Source organism: Rissa tridactyla, chromosome 1 (assembly GCF_028500815.1).
Source record: "Rissa tridactyla isolate bRisTri1 chromosome 1, bRisTri1.patW.cur.20221130, whole genome shotgun sequence".
Lineage (NCBI taxonomy): Eukaryota > Metazoa > Chordata > Aves > Charadriiformes > Laridae > Rissa > Rissa tridactyla.
In genome coordinates, this window is record NC_071466.1 from 20,340,817 (window position 1) to 20,355,309 (window position 14,493).

Genomic DNA, 14,493 nt, shown 5'->3' on the forward strand with positions numbered 1-14,493 from the left:
TGTAGTAAAAGGCCACCGGCAACACACATTGTCTCTGGCCATGACTCCTTCCACCCAAAGTTTCATGCTTTGGGGTTTTTTCTTGTGGTTTCACAGAAAGCACCTCTCAAGTTGTCTACAGAGTTGAACCTTGTTGGTTTCCCTCTTTCTCTCACAAATATGCAGCAACTACCACACCTTTCTTTCCTCTTGAGGTTTTTCCATCAGAGCATTAGGAAATGTCTTGGACCCCAGGGTCCAAACTCATCACTTTATCAGAATCATAGAATCATAGAATGGTTTGGGTTGGAAGGGACCTTCAAAGACCTAGTCCAAGCCCCCAACCACAGGCAGGGACATCTTTTACTAGATCAGGTTGCTCAAACCCTTGTCCAGCCTGACTTCGAACACTTCCAATGATGGGGGCATCCACAACTTCTCTCAACAACCTGTTCCAGTGTCCCACCACCATCATCACCTTGCCCACATGCAGTAGTTTTCCGCTATGTCTAACCAAGGGGGGCATCAGTCTTCCCTTGTTCCCCAAAAGCGAAGGCAGCTGCCATGGCCAAAAGCTTCTGCATGTTGATACAACTGCTCAACACCCAGAACACCAGGGATTTGTTCATTGTCCTTCTGTTTGGTGGTGTTTTGAATGCATTAAATCAAAGCACACAGAACCGCCACACGTCCAGGCCTTGGGTAAGGCATCAGAGCAGAATGTGTGTGGGACCAAAGAATTAACCATTATCTTTACTACTTCTGCCACATCAGTTTTGACCTGGCTGGAAGTTACTTTCATCCCAGAACAAAACGGAGCCAACTCAGGATAAGGAAATGGATAACCTGGCCATTAAGCTTTAGACAGGCACTTAATAGCATGGTTAGCAGAGGAATATCTCACAGGTTGCATACCTCCTGTGTCCACCCTGCAACAACCGTGTCCTCTTAGCTATCAAACATCTTTGGTATGAAGAAGATCTGCCCCGACGTGTATCTGAATGTAAGCCACCAAATTGTGCTTTGCTTTGAGCGTCTTACTTCAAAAAGCCCTTAAAATGAAAGCTTTTGCTCTGTTTTTTATTAGCAATTAATATGGACCTCAGTGAATGAAAACAACACTGAAAAAAGGAGAAAATGCTTCATAGAATTACATTATGCAAATTGTTTTAATGGAAAAGCATGCTTGCTTTATTAGAGCCCATATTGCCTGGTCTACAGTCATGTTCTTAATCAGACTAATTGCTGTTGCTTCTGCAGTTTAGAGGAAAGGCAGGGAGGCACGCAATTGTCAGTGTCGATTAACACCCATTTACAACCTCAGAATCTGCACCGTGTTCTGCAGCAGCTCAGCTGAGCCTCAGACATCCCCCCACCCCTCTGCCCGAGCTTCGTGACATTGAGAGAGGCAACAGTTTCTTGCAGAAGTGTTGAAGTGTGCTTGTGCTAATGCTCTTGCTCTCTTTTTTAATTTAACCAGGCTCTCTCTCACAACAAGATGACAAGTAAGCGCCCCAGGAATTGAAGTGGACGTGTGTGGACATGGGTTCATGTGAACCACTGGGTTCACAGTAGCAGTGCCGGTCTGAAAACTTGTTCCCTAGACGATAAGGGCCTCCGGAGCAAATTCACACATGCAGAAGAATTGCTGTGTATGTGCACATTGAACAAAAAGGCAGTTGACCTTCCCTGTACTTCTCTGTATGGGAAAGGCGATTTTTATTTGGGAATACAGTCATGACACAGAGTGCTGTTCTGGATAGCTTATTTGCCTGGAACAGTGGTAGTCAATTTGCCATAAAGGACAAAAGCATCCAAGAGCTCACGTGCTCTACCTAAAGACTTCCATAGCAAGAACATTCTCCATGTAGGCTTTCCATATCAGAATCAAAAGCCTGCTCAACAAGCTTGGATCTTGCCGTGCCTCAATATGATACTCTAGTGACTTTTTATGCAGTAATAATTGCAATGGTACACATTTCTGGTAGCACCAAAATGAGGTATCTGCAAAATGACAAGTGATTGTCTCTCCTTCTACTCTCCTGGGCTGAAAACAATGTGAGAAACTTCCCTTTTCCTACCTACAAAGTAGATTTGTTGCTAGAAGAGCTGGATCTCAATTTGAAATATGAATAAAGCCTTCAGATCCTCAAGTCCATCTCTCTGCTTTTGCATGAGTTTACTTGGAGAAGGGCTCCAAGCCAGTCAAATCAACATACAATTGGATTTGGAGCTTGGCTTTATTTTTCCTCTTGTTCTGGTTTCAAAACACCAAGGGGCAAAGGTGTGGCATTTCTGTGAATTCTTGCACAAATAGGGAAGGCTCAGTTCCTTGTGTGTTGCCTGTGGGAGTTTTAAGTGGAGAAACAAAGAGTTGGGTTATTACTGCCAGCTTCAAATATTTAAATATCGTGAGTCAGATTCCCTCAAATCCAAACAAACAATTTTCTTTAAATAGCAGCAACGAAGGAGCTCACTTGATTTAAACTGTTATTACTCCTTTTGATCATATTTCCTCTGCAAGTACAAGGGCAAGAAACTTTATTTTTGCAAAAGGCAAGACCTTTACCTCATCTCAGATCTCCAGGACTCATAGGTCTAAAACCTCCCAAGGTTACCAAAAAAATCACAGGTGTAGTGCTTAAATAAATCTGTCTCCAAACGCTGTTTTCGTTTCCAAGTGCATTGACTTGGCACCCAGGTAATCACTGGGTTTCTTTTCTTCTTTTCTTCAGTGCTCTTTTGTTTCACATACAGGGGGAAAAACAGTGCTTTTTCGAGGGTAGTGTGATAACATCCTTGCAAGTGGGTCCAGAGTCTCTTTTTCCCCTTTGAAATGCCTTAGATTATGAGATAGTTTCAAGTTTTAAAATTGCCAGGGAAGGAAATTTCTTCAGAAGTGTCCTTTGAGTCAAAGATAAAAGTGATGCCCAGCAGGTATAGGCTAGCAGTAGTCAAAGAAAAGCTGAACTCCCAGCAGAAGCTGTGAAATGCACTCCCTGTAGTTCTGCTACTGTATAAGACTACACCATTCTCTATTCCTAATTTTTTTTTTCCTATCCACTGGCTGTACTAATAAATGTGCAATAAATCCGGCTGTGAATCTGCCTTTCGAGCCTAATTATTCTGCTGTTTATCATGTTTTCCCTAACAACAGGACTAAGACCACAAAACATTTCATGTAGTGACCCAAGCTCCACCAAGAGGTGACACATCTGGATGTGTCTGCAGCAGATGGAGCACACCCCAAAGCCATGTGAAAGGCCACCAGCTTGGATCTCAGGAAGGCGATCTTCAACTTCCAGGTTTAGCAATGATCTTTTGATACATCACTGAGCATTTAACATCTTTTGCCTTCATAAATCTGAGATCTTGGGAAAGTTCGTTGATACTCTGTGGAATTACACATTTGGATGCAATGCTATGAGTGCAGGAAATGCTAAGATTCTTTTGCAGAAGGGGGAAAATTAACCTGGGAAGGCAGGGTAAGCATCCAGACCCGGTACCAAGACAGAGGCTGGCGGTGAGAGAGGTGTTTCTGAGAAACCTGCTTTTATCTCCTGCAAATCTGTATTACCATTTCAGCCCATATTCCTCATTGGCCCTCATGCCAACCATAAACCTGGGGCAAGTCAAGGAAAGAAGCTCAGTCTCAGGTCTGTGTCCTCAACATAGCTTGCCCAAGAAAGCCAGGTGTGCAGAGGTGAGACACACAGACACCTGTTCTGTTAGGGCAAATTATAATGCCAGATTCATTGGTGCTATAGCATAAAATCAATGTTGCACATTAAAGGGCCCTTTAATGGACATCAAGAAGGAAATGTCATGCTTGTCTAGCTAGATAAATGTAGCTTTCAGGAATTAACTACATTCCTAGCACATCTCTAACTCACAGTCCTTTAAGATTGTTGAGGACCAGACCAGTCATAAGCTACTTCTCATCTCTAACTCCAGAAGCATTTACAAAGGAAGCTGATGTCTTCCTGTCCTCCTCCAATACCTGGGAAACTTGAGTTTGGAAGATCAAATTACTTTCCCCAGCCACCTAACAGTCCTGCGGCAGACCGAGTCTCCTGGCTCAGCTCCTGGGGTCCCGGCTGCCAGCATAGCTGCTTGGACCACGGCAGTTTCATTGTGTTATCTGAGAAGCTGTAATAAAATAGCTTATTTCCATGCTTTCTAAGTAACCTGTGCTTCATGCCCCGCCATTGTGGCGGTATTGCAGGCAGAAACCCAATAAGCCTGTGCTGAATCCTGCATACCCAATCAGCAACCGAACCATACCATAACCCCAGCATGCAACGTGGCTTTAATACACTTCTTCTAAGTTAACTAAATGTTAATGATGTTCTCTGATAAATAAAAGCCCTATAAACTGTTCCCAGCGGTACAGCACTGATCAAGGAGAAGCGTATCTCAAGGCAACTCCTTTACACTGAAGTTTTATATCAAGAATATGCTGAAGCTTCACCATAAATAATTAAATAGCTTTCTAAAATATTAATGCGGTTTGTTGATGGCTTCTGTTTTGCTTATGGTGTTTCAAAGATGTTGACTGTAGGCAAGTATAGATCTTATCTCTGATGAAAAAAAAGCTTTGAAAATAGTCTAACACCTTTGCAGTTGAAAGTCTTTCTCCAGACAGGGACTTTCAACTGAAGTGTGCTGTCTGCAAGGCAGCACTCCTAAGGAGCGAGATCTAAAGATCAAAACAGAGCACAGTAAAGTCACTGCAAACAAATCTATTTGGTGTTTGACCAACTAATGCCAGCCACTTACAAATGACAGAAGTTTGACTCCATAAGGCCACTTCCAGAAACATGCTAGTCTAGATAGAGATGGTCTGAAGCAATAATTGACATTATTTCCAAACTACCTAATACCAAAAGTTGTTATTCAAGGCAATCCAGTCCACCAGATAACAGACTGTAGGACATCACTTTCCTTATTATAGTTCCCCTCCATTTAGGAAGAGCTTATGGGTATCAAGGCCGATGGTATCTAACAAATGAGTAGTATCCCAGTTTCTGGAGCCAATCACAATGTTGAAGATAATTAGAACTGCATTTTTAAACTTGGAGAAATGTGACAAAGCTTTTCCAATTATTTTTCTGTTCGGAGAGATTCAAGATTTCCAATCAGCTGGTGAGGAATCTGGAGTATTCAAGTCTGGACCCTCCGCCAAGCAGAGGGCACAAATGCCACAGCTCTGGTGCCAAATTTATGAGTTAAATATCTGTTTAAGCTCACTCTCCTAAGAATGATCCCACTTGGCCATGAGCAACTTCTGTTGTGAGCCACATGCCCTCTGCTCCCAAGAGCTCCAAGCTGATCCATCACTAATATTTCTGTGCTGTTTGTTGATGACGGTGGCCTGGTAAGCGCAAGTGTTCCAGTGGCTTGCACTGAACACTAGGGATTTCACGTTAAAAAAAGAAAATTTATATTAAAAGAAACAGAGAAAAAGAAGTACAGAATCAAAAAGTCTTCTGCTACCTTATAAGTAGAGTCCCAGATGTGGAAAGGCATCCCCCACATCCTTGTCTTTATGCCAACACAGTAAAATAACCATTTGCAAAATGCCAAAATTTAATCACCTCCTGTTACTGTGGTAAATCTGCAGAAGAGCATGGTTAATCTGTGGTATTGAACGCAGGAAGCTATTGTTAGTGTTATTATCTGCTGAGCACAGATTCCAGTGCTGCACACAGCTGCAGGGCATCGGTATGCTGGAGCTCGCCTGCTCTGGTGTTTATGTTAAATGGGTTCACGTAAGTACCAGTGTAAATGGTCAAATTCATTATTCCCTCCTAGGAATGTGTTCTCTCTGTTGCAAACCGAGAAGGAATTGCTTCTGTTGACTCTCGCGGCTTCGTCAGACACCCAGAGCAAGGTTTGCCTGCAGACCTGTCATTGCAACATGACCTCGAGTCAATTAGGCCATTTCAAAAAAAGGAGAATATTGAAAGTCACTGGCAGATGGTGAAGTTCTGTACTAAGTAGATAAAGTACACACACATTTGGGGGGAACGTGAATGAGAAGAATAAGCAGATAAAACTGAAATACTGCTAGATCTTGGAAGAGAAATGCATTTTTCTGGGGCATGTTCTGCCTCAGCCGGGCAGGAATAGCAGAGCAAGGAGCAGTGGTGTCAGAGGGGGTGTTCTTCTGCAGCCTGCCCTGAATCCTGGTCCTGCCTGAGGCTGAGATTCCCAGCAGCCTCTACTCATGACTGAGCCTAAGCAGAATAATCAGTTTAAGTGCTTCGTAGTTTAATCCCTTTACCTGTATAAAGAAGGACGCGCACAGCTTCCTCCCCTCCTCATACATCACCCACGAGCCTCCCTTCAGTGGTGTCGTGTTGGGGCACAGACCTTTTTCTGAGTGCCTGGTCCGTCTTCCATAAAGGGCACTTTCAAAACTATCAACGTACCTTAAAATTGCTTTTGTATAACACTATTGGTCTAGAATCTTAGCACCAAAATGTCAGCGCCTGATCAAAGCGCTGGAATTCACACTACTTTCCCTCTTTGCTTGAAGAAGCGAAATTATTAAGTAGGTTATTAGAATAAAAACTTAACACTATATGTATTCGCAATATTTTGCTCCCACTAATTAATTTCTGACTGAATACCCTGCCACAGGATCAACTTACTACTGAGAGAGAGATCACAGCACACAGAAGCTTAATTGGATGGGAAGAAGTCCCAGAAGGACACAACACTCTTGCATCTTGATGCTGTGCTGGATCGAAGGCTGCCGCGGGCCAGGCAGAGCTGGAACCGTGTCAGCTTCTGCAAACACAGTTGTGACACTTTGCTGGTGGTGGGGCTCTCATTGCAAGCATCGGGGCACGCACGGGAGTCTGTGTCCTTCATAACAAAGAGGGGGTTTAGTCAGCTTTGCATCCCTGCAGGAGGCAGGATTACATCTCAGGAACACGATGGTCAGGTGTTCAACAGCACCATGCCTGAGGTGTCACCATCCCGTGTCTCGGATGTCAGTGAGCTGCAGGTCTGCCTATGCCAGACACATCCCCAGGGCTGGCTGCCAGAGCTCTTGCTCGAGTGACTCCGAATTGCCCCATCCCACCACGGCATCCTTGCTGTTCAGCAGCAGAGGGGGAGGGTAGCGGGGCTGGGGACAGCCACTGTGCCCATGACCCTCGTTCCTGGGGCCCATAGGACCCCTCAGGAGTGCATCCCACCCAACCATGCTGCCAGGAGCCACCATAGAGGGATGTGTCCATAGTCAGACAGGACTAACCTTTCTATGGTTGATCACAGAAAGGGGAGACCAATGCCTACAAGTTCATTTTAGCTGATATTAGTCAACCAAACCAGGAATGTGACCAAAATCCATCCAGCAAAAACATCCATAGGACAATCCCTTACTGGGAGAAATTAGGTTGGCAGCTGTTGTCCTCTCTTCCCTTTTTTAAGGGAAAATTGTGAAAGATTTTATCACAAGGCAGCACCTGTACTGCACTGACCTTCAAGACCACAATCAGTCTTTGTTTTGGTACGTGGTTGGTACCTCAGAGACATGAATCCATCAGCTTTGGAGGACGTGGGGCACAATCCTCAGAGGAGCTCTTCCTTGAGGCTAACAGTTGATCCAGTAATGAGTAACTCAACACACAGCATTCCCAAATTATAACCAAAACTGAATAGTGGATCATTTTAATGAAATTTCTCTGATCCGTCACATCTGCTAACTGAGTGGCGGTCAAATGACTTGGGGCAAATTGAGACAGTCCCTGTGGAAAACCACCATCAAATTAAAAAGCAAAACACAGGTCTTCATTAAAACAAACTTAATGCAGTTTGTTACAAACCTGACTCTGATTTCTGCCAGCAGCCTGGTAATGCTACTGGAAGACAGTTGTACTCTTTCAGAGAAAGAAAGGGTAGCAGTTCTTCAGTTCTCCTCATTGAATACTGAGAATGAAAGGTCCTTTTCTTTTCAAAAAAAGTTGCTAGCTCTCAGTAGACCATAATCCTCATGATGGAGTCTTAAGGTTAACTGCCTGGGTTGGGACATTTGTCTTTTGAAATATCTTTCATGCTTGGATAAATCATTCCCTTCCCTCGATGCATTATCTTTTTTCCCAGCAGTCATTCGAATGCAATCAAAACATCTGTGAAGGCACTGTAGATGGGAGATAACAGTCACCTCGCAATTGCAAGGGCTTTTGAAAACACCTACAGGGCACCCAGCTGGGTGTTTGATACAACGATTTGTGTTTTATTAGCAATAGTGATAGTAGCTCACTGGATGGTCTGAAGTGCCTCGCTCACTCCTCTGGGTGACTTGTCTCTTCCTCATCCCAAACACTGCAGCCCATCGCAGGGGGCAATACTGACTTTGCAGAGCAGCATTAAGGGATGAAAAGTATGTGCAGTGTAAATTCATGGGCTGCCCTCTGACAAAAACAGACGTCGCTGAAAGAAAGCAGTGGCCAGGCATGCTCATGGGCTTGACATTTAAGAGACTGTCATCACACTGGCATTAATGAAGTTTGCGCTAATGCTTGTCACTGTTTGTTCCTGGGTGAAGTATGCGCAGATTCCTGGCACCCAAATGATTTGTTGCAGAAAGCACACAGCAGATGGGAGCGAAGGACATTATAAAAGGAACCTGGAGCATGAGTGAGGTGGGCCTGATACATTTACCCCTGTTCGATCTCCTGAAATGGTGCCACAGCAGGATCATGTTGCCCATCCAGACCTGCGGACGTGGAAGAATTGCTGGGTCCTCCCCCATTGATATCTCCTGATCTATCCAATGGTGCAGGTAACATCTGCCACAGCTTTCACTAGATGAAACACATAAAAGAAAATAAAGGCTGGCAAATCGTGGCCTGTGCTGGCTGGACTACCCCAGACAAATTCAGGGAAGACCACCACAGGCCAGCAGCTCGTCGTGGAAGGCAGATGCAGGAGGCTCCAGCTTTAAGGAAGGGCATGCAACTGCAGGGACATGAGCTGTGTCACACCACATGTGTGCAGGGGCAGTCAATGGGTCTGGAATATTTTAGAGTCCTGGATTCTGCTGTCCTGATCATCCATGATACTAAAACATCATTTTCTTCCCAGATAGTCTCTTGGGAGTAAATCAATGAACCTCCACTGAAAGCAAACTGGTGCATGGTTCCTGGCAAGGGCCACTCCAGGTGGGCAGCATGGACAAGGCTGCACCAGGCTGGACTTCTGCTGGCCTCTGCAGCCTCCCTGCATCCTCCTGGGGGATTTCACCTATCCAACAGAACCCCACACCACCTGCCAGGGCCTCTGAGAAGCATCCTCGACTTCAGGAGGTAAAGCCTTTCTGCTGGTAGACTGTGGCTCACCCTTCACACCTTTTCAGACTCTTTGCAACTAAAGAAAACCTTAAAATAATAACCAACATCTAAGGCTCACCAGGGATTTCCACAGGGAAGAGAAGGGATGAGCACTGTGCAAAGGGGAGGCAGCCTCCAGCTGTAGGCACGGCCAGCCCACAGTGGTGTGGCCGTGGATACCATCTGCTGTGCCAAAATGGCCGAGGGGCTCACCCAACACAGTGTCCTCTCCAGCTGCTGCAATTTTCGTTCCAGGAGTTGCTTTTCTGAGGCTTTGGTGAACGCCAAGGGCTGTACTGCGGTCCCTGCAGCACCCTGCCCTGGGAAGGCTCCGCTTGAGCTGAGCTCCCCTCCACGCTGCTTCGGGACACCAGAGTGTGAGCACCAGCCAAATTACATGATGTTTCATGGTTTCTCAAGAAAATGGTTACTACAAGTCTGTGTGTGAGGAAGCACACGTCAGTGGAGGGTTCCTTTTGTTCCTGCTCCCTTGTTCCTGCTAGGCCACCCCACCAAGGAAGCTGGTTTTTACATTATTTGGGCAAGAAAAGCAGAGAAATATATTCACAGCAAACAAAACAGAAAAAAAAAAAAGGAGATACAAGGCAGATGTTAAACTAGATGTTTTTCTGGTGTTTGTTAGAGCCTTCTACCTACCAGTTGCAGTGAAGCTGGGAATGCCTTCCTCTTTGCAGAAGCAAGACCTTGGTTGTGGTTGAACTTGCAACCGCCATCGATGCCACTGTGCCCTTGGCTTAGGGCCAGAAAACAGCCTCTTTCTTTACTGGTATGGACACAGCCATAAGGTTGTACCAGTCACCCGGCTCTGGGAGAATGTGTCTTGTACAGTGTTTTGTGTCCTGAGCCAATGCCTCCCAGAGAGAAGGCAGTCTGTCAGCCTTACATACCAGACCTGCACCTTGCGTCTGTATGAGGTCCCCACCGGGACGGAAGGCTGAGGTGGCTCCAAATCCTGCCACATGTTCCTCACCCCCTGCCGCAAATGCCTTCCAGAAAAACTCATCACCTGTGTATTTCAAAGTGGGCCCCAGAAAGCGAGGCCGGACCCAGGGTTCACTCTAGTTGGGATGATTTGGGGGCCCGTACTTTCAACCCATCCTCGTGAACACAGGCTGATGTTGCAGGAAGGCCCACGACAGCTCCATTGCCGCAGAGGATGCTCTTTGCAAAGACCAAGGGACACCCACCTTTGGCAGACGATGCTCCGCTGGAAACCAAGAGCCTGAGAAAACCACCCCAGACACTGCACGTCCCAGACGAGGCGGGGTCTCCAGCAGGTCCTCCCTGCTGCCCTGTGGGAAGCCCCATGGCAGCTGCTGCAAGGGTCAGGGGTGGGTGAGAGGAGCCTGATGCCCGGCCCTGTGCTCCTGTGCAAACAGAGCAGCCACCTGCTCCCTGCCAAAAGCCTCCCTTAGACTAAGGAAAACAACCAGAATAAGAGCAAAATCCTCTGACAGAGCACAGCACGTGTTGCCATCCATGAGCTGGTGCAAGGCAGAGATAAGATGGCATCTCACGTCTGCACACATGAAACCCATAGGTAGTCCTCGGATTGTATCTAGCTGATGCAGGCATTTCTCATGTTAGCACGACTAGGCAAACGCTGTAGGAAGGAAGGAACCCGATCTTCGTGCACGCTGGTTCCTGTTTCACTAAATTCATAACGTTAATACCGCATTAACACGGCGTGCGCATTTCTGCTGTAATTGCATTCCAGCTGCCTGAATGCTCCTCTTAATTTAGTCATGCTACTTTAGCTTTGTTGTGAATTATAAATCATTCTTCCTCTGAAGAAACAAATTAATTTACAGATCTTACAAGAGATAGGATTACTCAGCAGGATTTCTTTTTTTAACACATGCGATGTATATAACTTTATTAACTGAAAGTAATTTCTTCAGGGAAATCCAACAGGCGCTTACACTAATGGCAGAGGGAGACAAACTACACAGATTTTTGAGCTTCAAGGAGCATAGCAGTCTCCTCACAGCTGATTTGAAGGAGCTGTGCTGTGAACAGTACAGCAAAGCAAGAACACCAGCAGTATCCTGTACTTGTGCAGGGTTTTAAGTACCCAGTGATTTTTCCAGGGCACAAATATCATGCGCACACACACACACACACATTAGGATCGGAACATGAAGCGGTGGCTTGTTTGAGGTCGGTTGCCTCTTTCCACCCTGAGCAAGCTTTTTCAGTCAGTTCAAATTTTTGTCATGGTTTTGGTTAATTTTTCAAGGAGGGCGTGTTTTAGTGGCTCAGTAGTTTGAGGCTAAAACCTAAAACCTTCCACATTTTGTTACAAAGATCTGTGTTTGGATGACTTACCTGGTTTATTGAAGAATAATAATAATCAGTTAAAGCAAAACCAATCTTTTCTGGACTACTGGCAAGCAGCCATACTCCTGTGCAGCCGTCTTCCTCCCACATTTACCCTCTTTCCAACCACCCCCTTGGTCATGCATTTACTGAGTTACATTGCTGTGTTTTGGAACGTGCACTTTTGCTTATCAGAGTGCTGTTCCTAATTAAAATAATTAGGTACAGTGTCAATAGATGGTGCTGAAAGGCAGCAACACCGCCCTGGACTGCTGTAGCATCAAGACTATCCCTAAAGAATTGAAACAGCTGTCACTAGCTGCTGTTTACATAAACTTTCAGTGACCTGTACTTCTGGAGTTATTGCACTGTGTCCAGCCATCAGTACATAATAAACTTTGCTATTTCTATAAAAACATCTTACCAATCTTAAATAAACATGAAAACTTCATTTTGTGCAATAGTAATAATAGTAATATGCCTCCATAATTTTTTTTAGCTATCTTCTTTAATGCCTTCTTCGGAAGTTTTCTATAACATAGTTTCCATATGTATACTCTGCTCTTTTGGAGTACTCTGGCCACTCTGACACTGTGATTTATGAGGACAAAATGCACCTTGCAGCTCTAGTCCCAGTGATCTTTCTGCCTTGCTGCGCAAGCCCCGCTCATGGCATTGAGAGCGAGGGAGACTGGCTGGAGATAAGCTGGTGAAATAAAGTTTATTTTGAATAGGGTGATGTCATGGGTTCGAGTTTGGTGATACTGACCCCAGGCTATAGATTTAAGATGAAAATATCACAACCGTTCCCAGTAGCTTAACAAAAATACTTCAGTCTTGAAGGGCATGGGAACCTGCTCTTGGAGGCTGCGTATGCTCAGAGAGCTCTGAGAACTGTAACTTTCTCTCTTCCCTCTTTATACGTCCAAGAGCCAGATCATGAAAAAAATCAATTATCCTACTTCCAGAAGAGATTAAGTTGATATTGCTTTGGGAATTTAATATCAAGATTTTAAAAAGGTGCTGCAACTTAACTAAAACCTACACGTTTGATTCTGAACAATTGGATGAAATATGTTGACCTGTGTTTTACAAGAAATCAGGTTTTTCCTTCTGGTTCTTTTCTATAAAATCTATAATTTGCAGTCTTGAATGTTCTTATGTGAGAGAAAAATTAAATTTTATCTGGAGAAGAGTGAAGGATGCACACCACACACAAATTTTGTTGAACCTGCCCTGGGCTTCCCATAGCTGCTAAGCAAATCTCCGTGCCTCTCTCATCTCTTGCATAAATTGTAAAACTTCCAGCTTGGATAGCCCTTTCCTACAGACACTACTGCCCATAAGAATGGGGTGTTGAGCTTGGTTGGGGTCTCTAGACCTGGCTTGGTTCCACCTAAATCTAGGCACCCAAAACAAGAAATCTCAATGAAGCAATATTGGCATCTCCAAGGCAGAGCCAAATTGCTCCCTCCAAGGACTGCAGAGAGAGCTCAGGAGGATGAGACTCCCAACTCCTTGCATGCTGTTTGCCTGATGAATGTAGGTTTAGGTGTAGCCCTAAGTTGAAAATTAATGCTATGGCATCACACCTCATCAGATTCTCATCAGGTCTAACACTTAAATTGCCAAGAGATTTTACAGGCCATATTTTGGTGAGAGACTAAAACAGCCCCAGGATCCTTGACTTTGCATTTTTAGGAATTTCTGCCTACTTGCTCAAAATTGTTCGTGATTGATCATGTAGCTTGTGCAGCTTCTCTCTGTCAAACTTCCTAAATTGATTGAAATAGATATTTACAAGACAGATATGTATAATGCAATGAAATATGCCACAATACACGAAATGTGAGTGAATGGGGCTGACAGGAACTGATATGCTTGTCCCAGACATCGCATCATATAGAACTGAGCATGTGTGACTTAGGAAAGGTCAAAAATCTTAAAATAGCTGATGTCCAAAAGCTCACCCTCTCCCTCAAACTCTAGCACAGATAATGTCACCAGTCAATTACTGCCGCACTAATTTTTTCTTTTTGTAACACACCATGACATTCTCGTGCCAGATAATTTTTGATGTCTTGTAACCAAACCTTGGAGGGAGGCTGGATGTCACACATTTTTATTTGGATACTTGGATTTAATGAGAGTGACAGCTGGATTTTTTTCTCCAGCTTATTCCAATGTTAGAAAGATACATGTTAAAGACTCATCCATGCACCTTCCCTCAGAGGTACCAGGTGATCCGGCATATGCGATTCATTAACGGAACATTTGTTTCCCCGGGAGCAATACATGTGTCACTTGTGCTCTGAAGCGATGCATCTTTCTTAAAGAATCTGCACCTACTTCTATCCAATCCGCAGGACAGACAGCGAGCAGGGGTGGTGTGTCTGGCCCCCATCCCACGCAGAGCAGGTTTGGGGGACCAGCACCAGCTTAGGACTTTGCAAGGCCAGGCTTCAAGTACCTCTTCTGCTCAGAGCCTGGACCGCACCGCAGTGTCGCTTTGTGATGCAAAGCCCTGCTGCAAGTCAGCTTTGCCTCTTTTTTGGCCAGGTAGCTGCTCCACAGGGACAGGCATAGGAGTTTAGGGGGAGCAAGGGCAGGACACCGGGCATGCGCAACCCGTAGTGTGCCAGAAGTGTCCCCTTCATCCAGCAGGGTCACAAGGAAACAAGAGCCTTGCACCATGGGGATGGCAAGGGCATGGGGTCATTGACAGAAGGATTGACAAAAAACATTGACCTTGTCCTTGCTGAAAGCTTGAAAGACCTTCCAAACCTTCTTTGTGACATTAATACATATCTTAACATTAGCTACTGACAAC